Raw genomic sequence first — 7,872 nt, forward strand, 5'->3', positions numbered from 1 at the left:
CAGAGCCAGACCCAAGTTACAAATTTAGCTCTCCCATCTGTCCCAGCCCCTTACTCCTGGCCCAGGGCTAGGCCTACAGGCAAAGAACACTTTCAAAATCCCCATCGTTGTGGCCTGATCTGTGGCTGTCTTACCTGATCTCTGTGTTCCACCGTCCCCCACCTTCCTCATTACCCTGCCCCAGGGGCCAGCATGGCCAGCAAACAGCTCCCACTGTGGAGCCTGGCAGTGCCAGTGTGAAAATCCCAGCAGGCAAGTCAGTTACCTATGCTTCCCTTGCTTCACTTTCCTCATCTATAAAATGGGGATCGTGGTACCAAGCACATAACACAGCTGTTCAGACAAAATGAAATACTCCCTAGGATGTGCCGACCACAACCTGGAGAAATAGCAATGAAGACGGAGGCTACATGATGAAGATCGAGCAGCGGTCCAGGGTGGAGGACGTACTACAGAATGTGTGAGCTCCACGGCCCAGGGACTCTCCAGAAAGCTAGAAAATAGGCGGGGCGCGGTGCTCATGCCTGAAATCCCAGCACTTTGGGAGGCAGAGGCAGGCGAATCACCTGAAGTTAGGAGTTCGAGACCAGCCTGGCCAACATGGTGAAACCCCGTCTCTCCTACAAATACAAAAATTAGCCGGGCATGGTGGCGCACGCCTGTAATCCCAGCTACTCAGGAGGCCGAGGCAGAAGAATCGCTTGAACCCGGGAGGTAGAGGTTGCAGTGAGCCAAGATCACACCATTGCACTTCAGCCTGGGTGACAAAGCGAGACTCCATCTCAAAAAAAAAAAAAAAAAAAAAAAAGCTAGAAAATAAATGGATTTCACAGAATCCCACACCATGGGGGCCAAAGCTAAGTTAGTTTGGTAATAAAGAGCTACCCCTATAATCTAGGAAGCTGGGTGCAAGGTGAGCCTTCAACAAATGACAACAGCGAGTAGCAGTTTTGTTCCAACTAAAAATCACCTCCTCCCTGAAGCCCTCCTTGCCTTCCCCAGGCAACCCATTCACTGCCCCCTCTGAGTGTGTGTCACGGACTGGGGAGCTTCCAGAGCCCGTGGGCATGGAAACCACCCACTATCAACATCTGAGTTGGCGGAGACACTGGCCCGCATCACAGCACATCCCCAGGTTTAAGATTAGCCCTGGGCAATATGGAAACATCTACAGGCGTTTCAAAAGCACACACCCTTTGGCTCAGCAGTTGCATTTCTAGGAATGCATCTCACAGATAGACCAGGTTTCTCAACCTCTGCACCACCCGCACTTGTGCTACATGATGATTCTTCGTCTTCTTCTTCCTCCTCCTCCTCTTCCTCTTCCTCCTTCTTCTCCTTCTTTTTTTTTTTTTTTTTTTTTTTTTTTTTTGAGACAGGGTCTTGCCGACTGCCCAGGTTGGAATGCGGTGGTGCAATCATAGTTCACTGCACCCTCAACGTCTCAGGCCCAAGTGATCCTCCTACCTCAGCCTTCTGAGTAGCTGGGACTACAGGCACATGCCACCACACCCAGCAAATTTTTTTTTTTTTTGAGACATTGTTTCAATCTTGTCACCCAGGCTGGCTGGAACGCAGTGGCACAATCTCGGCTCACTGCAACCTCTGCCTCCCGGGTTCAGGTGATTCTCCTGTCTCAGCCTCCCAAGTAGCTGGGATTATAGGCTTGTGCCACCACACCGGGCTAATTTTTGTATTTTTAGTAGAGACGGGGTTTCACCATGTTGACTAGGCTGGTCTCGAACTCCTGACCTCAGGGGATCCACCCACCTTGGCCTCCGAAAGTGCTGGGATTACAGGCGTGAGCCACCACGCCTGGCCTATTTAAGATTATTTATTAAAATATTTGCTGAGGCCGGGCGCAGTGGCTCACGCCTGAAATCCCAGCACTTTGGGAGGCCGAGGCGGGTGGATCACCTGAGGTCAGGAGTTTGAGACCAGCCTGACCAACATGGAGAAACCTCGTCTCTACTAAAAATACAAAAAATTAGCTGGGCGTGGTGGCGCATGCCTATAATCCCAGCTACTGGGGAGGCTGAGGCAGGAGAATTGCTTGAGCCTGGGAGGCGGAGGTTGTGGTGAGCCGAGATCGTGCCATTGCACTCCAGCCTGGGCAACAAGAGTGAAACTCCGCCTCAAAAAAAAAAAAAAAAAAAAAATTTGCTAGGTTTTAATACTTCATGAATACAAATTCACAATAATGGTTCTTGTTGTTGTTAAAAAGCACACTGATGGCTGGGCGCGGTGGCTCACACCTGTAATTCCAGCACTTTGGGAGGCCAAGGAGGGTGGATCACCTGAGATCAGGAGTTCAAGACCAGTCTGGCCAACATGGTGAAGCTCCATCTCTACTGAAAATAGCAAAATTAGCTTGGTGTGGTTGTGTGTGCCTGTAGTCCCACCTACTCAGGAGGCTGAGGCAGGAGAATCGCTTGAACCCAGGAGGCGGAGGTTGCAGTGAGCCAAGATTGCGCCACTGCACTCCAGCCTGGGCAACAGAGTGAGACTGTCTCAAAAAAAATATAAATAAATAAATAAATAAATATACAATAAAAATTAAAAATAAATAAAAAGCACATTAAAACTTGCAGTTTTTGCCCCCTGAACCTTGCCCCCATCACATCCCTCTTCAACTCTTGCCCCATCACCATCCTGAATTTGGTGTTTATCCAAGTCCCAAGCATTTTTTTTCAACTGCATACATATCTCTAAATCATATGTAGAATTGTTCTGCATTTTCAAAATTTATGAAAATGGTATCATATTGCCACTTGCTTTTTTTTTGCTTGGCATAGTCTCTGAGATTTATCCGTCATTCTCCTGTTGCCTAACATTTAGACTGTTTTCGGTTTTGCCATTACAAACAACACTGCCCTGAACACAGAGGTTGTCTTTATTACTAGCAAAATTAGGATATATTAAGCCTATATGTGCCGGACATTCTGTTCTGACTCTTAATCATAATGGTGCCTATTGCAGGAGATGCTACCATCCCCATTTTACAAAGGAGTTATCCTTGTCTCCCTCTTCCCCCCGAAGCTAATCAACCACCAAGCACTGTTGAATGTGCCCCAGGAATCTTGATCAGATCCTCATCAGTGACTACCATCATCACTAGTTACCCCAACTCCGGACCACTCCAGGAGCTTCCAGCTAGTCTCACTGCTCCTCTCCAGTCTTTCTGAGATCTGTACTCCACAAAGCTTCTTATCTGATTACGATGCTATCCTACTTAAAACCCCAAACTCTAATGACTCCTAGGATAAAATCCTTAATCCTCACCAGAGTCTCCAAGTATGATCAGGCCTCGCCCATCCCTCCAGTTACATCTCCCAATCTCTGGTCTCCTTTCTGTCCCTCAAATGCACCCTGTTCTCTCCGGCCTCAGGACCTTTGCACCTGCCATTCCTTCTGTCTAGAATCCTCCCCCCCCAGTTCCCCAGGTTAACTCTAGGCTGCTCAACTGTCATTTCCACCCTGAAGGTATCAGGTTCCCTGTTTTAGTAACCCTTGGTAACATTTGGCAAAGATGTAATTAAACAATTCTTCGTGCAATTTTGTCCACTGTATGCCCCTCATGATAGAATGCAAGCTCCATGAAAGCAGGCACCTGCCACCACTCTGTCACGCGAGCGCCTAGTTAAGAAGGTAGATGGGAGGACTCAACGTGCAGCCTTTATGCATTTATTATGCCTGGATGAATGCTCTTAAATGAGTTACAACTTTGAGGGTTAATGTCCCCCATTAACAGATATGGAAACTGAGGCTCAGGGCGCGCAACGGAGTCGCCCGCGGTCTCGACGACAAGGACGCTTCCACCGGGAGACTGCAGCCCCATCCTCCGAGCCCCTGGCAGTGCTGCGACTTGACGAGAACCTCCAGGCCACCAACCCACCTCCTCTAGAGCTCCCAGGAATCTGCCAACAGGGAGGGCGCAGGGCGCTCTGGGAAATGTAGTCACGCCAGCTCCCTGAATCCGGCGTCCTCAACTTTCGTTTCCGGCAGGCTCAGTCCTAGCAGATGCTTTGGGAAAGACGCGCGAGATTCCGGGAGTAGATCCGGGATGCGAGGCGGGGCGCGCATGGGGGGCGGGGCTTATACGGGGCGGGGCGTACGATGAGTGTACGCCTACTGTGCACGCTGCGTTGCTGCTCACCCGAACTGGGCACTGGGACGCTTTCCTGGGCACCCCAGGCAGAGGGAAACTCCGCATTGTGTTCAACCAAAGAGGAAAAACAGCGAGAATCCAGTATAGGAGACCGGCCTTAGGATGCCCGAGTTAGGATTAGGGGCCAGAGTACATTAACCTGGTAGTTAGGAGCTGAAGTTCTGGAATCAAAGATTTGGGGTCAGGCCGGGCGCGGTGGCTGATGCTTGTAATCCCAGCACTTTGGGAGGCCGAGGCGGGCGGATCACGAGGTCAGGAGATTGAGACCATCCTGGCTAACAGGTGAAACCCCGTCTCCACTAAAAATACAAAAAATTAAGCGGGCGTGCTAGCGGGCACCTGTAGTCCCAGCTGATTGGGAGGCTGAGGCAGGAGAATGGCGTGAACCTGGGAGGCGGAGCCTGCAGTGAGCCGAAATCGCGCCACTGCAGCCCAGTCTGGACGACACAGCGAGACTCCGTCTCAAAAAAAAAAAAAAAAAAAAAAAGATTTGACTTCCAATCCCATTTCTGTACTTCCTGTTTGACCTTCGCTGAGAGGTTCAATACTTAAAATTCTCAGAGCTTCAAGGTTTTGTTTTGTTCTGTTGAACCGGTAGGGCTAGTTATAGTACCTCTATTACTAAATGGGGAAGAAACGGAATACAAATGTGTATTGCTTGGTGCTCAAGAACTGATGCGGCCGGGATCGGTGGCTCACTCCTGTAAACTCAGCACTTTGGGAGGCCGACGTGGGTGGATTGCTTGAGGCCAGGAGTTCGAGACCAGCCTAGGCAACACGGCAAAACCCCATCTCTACTGAAAATACAAAAATTAACCGAACCTGGTGGTGTGTGCCTGTAATCCCAACTATTCGGGAGGTTAGGTAGGAGAACTGCTTAAAACTAGGATGCGGAGGTTGCAGTGAGCCAAGATCGAGCCACTGCACTCCAGCCTGGGCGACACAGTGAGAACCTGTCCTCAAAAAAAAAAAAAAAAAAAAAAAAAAAAAATAGGCCGGGCGCGGTGGCTCAAGCCTGTAATCCCAGCACTTTGGGAGGCCGAGACGGGCCTCCCAAAGACGAGGTCAGGAGATCAAGACCATCCTGGCTAACACGGTGAAACCCCGTCTCTACTAAAAAATACAAAAAACTAGCCGGAGGACGTGGCGGGCGCCTGTAGTTCCAGCTACTCGGGAGGCTGAGGCAGGAGAATGGCGTAAACCCGGGAGGCAGAGCTTGCAGTGAGCCGAGATCGGGCCACTGCACTCCAGCCTGGGTGGCAGAGTGAGACTCCGTCTCAAAAAAAAAAAAAATTAAAAATAAATAAATAAATAAATAAATACAAGAACTGATACCTGGCTGGGCACACCTGTAATCCTGACACTTTGGGAAGCTAAGGCGGGAAGACTGCTTGGGCCCAGGAGTTTTAGACCAGCCTAGACACCATGGTGGGACTTCATCTCCAACAAAAAAATAAAAAATAAATTGATGCCCATTATTATGTTGTCAGAAGCAGGCAGGACAAGGGATGTTTGGGGTTAGGCATTGTTGGGGGCCCTCCTGGGGGAGTGTGGGCGCAAACACTTGGCATCTCTTCCAGTTTTTTTTTTTTTTTTTTGGAGACGGAGTCTCGCTCTGTCGCCCAGGCTGGAGTGCAGTGGCGCGATCTCTGCTCACTGCAAGCTCCGCCTCCCGGGTTCACGCCATTCTCCTGCCTCAGCCTCCCGAGTAGCTGGGACTACAGGCGCCCACAACCGCGCCCAGCTAATTTTTTGTATTTTTAGTAGAGACGGGGTTTCACCGTGGTCTCGATCTCCTGACCTTGTGATCCGCCCGCCTCGGCCTCCCAAAGTGCTGGGATTACAGGCGTGAGCCACCGCGCCCGGCCTGTCTATCTCTTCCAGTTTTATCTTGAACAACTTCTGCCTTTATTTATTTATTTATTTATTTTTTGAGGCGGAGTTTCACTCTTGTTGGCCAGGCTGGAGTGCAATGGCCCGATCTCGGCTCACTGCAACCTCCACCTCCCAGGTTCAGGCAATTCTGCCTCAGCCTCCTGAGTAGCTAGGATTACAGGCATGTACCACCACGCCCAGCTAATTTTGTATTTTTAGTAGAGACGGGGGTTTCTCCACGTTGGTCAGGCTGGACTTGAACTCCCGACCTCAGGCGATCCACCCGCCTCAGCCTCCTAAAGTGCTGGGATTACAGGCGTGAGTCACCACGCCTGGCCTATTTATTTATTGTATTTTTTGAGACAGAGTCTCCCTCTGTTGCCCAGGATAGATGCAGTGGCACGATCTCGGCTCATTGCAACCTCCGCTTCCCGGGTTCAAGCGATTCTCCTGCCTCAGCCTTATGAGTAGCTGGGATGACAGGGGCCTATCACCACGCAGGCTAATTTTTTGTAGAATCGGGGTTTCACCATGTTGGTCAGGTGCAGTGGCTCATACATGTGATCCCAGCAGTTTGGGAGGCCAAGGCAGGCGGATCAATTGAGCTCAGGAGTTCGAGACCAGCCTGACCAACATGGCAAAACCCCTTCTCTACAAAAAATGCAAAAATTAGCCAGGTGGGCCGGACACGGAGGCTCATGCCTGTAATCCCAGCACTTTGGGAGGCCAAGGCAGGTGGATCACCTGAGGTCAGGAGTTCGAGACCAGCCTGGCCAATATGGTGAAACCCTGTCTCTACTAAAAATACAAAAATTAGCTGGGCATGGTAGTAGGTGTCCGTAATCCCAGCTACTTGGGAGACTGAGGCAGGAGAATCGCTTGAACCTGGGAAGTGGAGGTTGCAGTGAGCCGAGACAGCGCCATTGTACTCCAGCCTGGGCAACAAGAGCAAAACTCTGTCTCAAGAAAAAAGGAAAGGAAGAAAGAGACAGAGGGAAGGAAGGAAGGGAGGGAGGGAGGAGAAAGAAGGAAAGAAAGGAAGGAAGGAAAGAAGGAAGGAAGGAAGGAAGGGAAAGGAAGGAAGGCCGGCCGGGCGCGGTGGCTCACGCCTGTAATCCCAGCACTTTGGGAGGCTGAGGCGGGTGGATCATGAGGTCAGGAGTTCGAGACCAGCCTAACCAATATGATGAAACCCCATGTCTACTAAAAATACAAAAATTAGCCGAGTGTGGTGGTGTGCGCCTGTAATCCTAGCTACTCAGGAGGCTGAGGCAGGAGAATTGCTTGGAGCCGGGAGACGGAGGTTGCAGTGAGCTGAGGTCACCCCATTGCATTCCAGCCTGGGCAACAGAGCAAGAGCGAGACTCCGTCTCAAAAAAAAAAAAAAAAAAAAAAAAAAAAAAAAAAAAGGAAGGAAGGAAAATGAAAGGAGAGAAGCAAAGAAAGAAAGATCGTTTCTTCTGAATTTGAGCCTCAGTGCTTAGCAGCCTGGGCTGAGACACAGGCTCGCCTCTACAAGGCAGATTGCCTCAAGCGAACCTCCTGCCTTGGCCTCCCAGAGTGCTGGGATTACATGCGTGAGCCACCGTGCCCGGACGACTTCGCTGACTTTAAAGATGGAGGAGGCGGCCTTTACTGTGAACTTTTTCAGGCCAGAGGAGAGCGCGTGTGGAAAACTGACTGAGAGAGTGGCCCAGAGGCTGCAGAGTTGCCGCACGCTCTCGCGGTCACCGAGGTGCTGGACTACGTTTCCCACAATGCGTTCCTTTGAGGACCACATTAACCACAGTGCACGTCGCGGACCCGCCCAGTCGGCTTTGTTGCCAACA

The 7,872-nt window shown here is 50.6% G+C and overlaps 1 protein-coding gene across 2 annotated transcripts in view; it reads left to right on the plus strand.

Moving 5' to 3' along the window:
• UBALD1 (UBA like domain containing 1) overlaps nucleotides 1–7,872 on the plus strand; it is a 178,082-nt gene that overhangs the window by 8,251 nt on the left and 161,959 nt on the right. The gene's annotated exons all lie outside the window — the stretch shown is intronic.

Source organism: Macaca thibetana, chromosome 20, assembly GCF_024542745.1.
Source record: "Macaca thibetana thibetana isolate TM-01 chromosome 20, ASM2454274v1, whole genome shotgun sequence".
NCBI lineage: Eukaryota > Metazoa > Chordata > Mammalia > Primates > Cercopithecidae > Macaca > Macaca thibetana.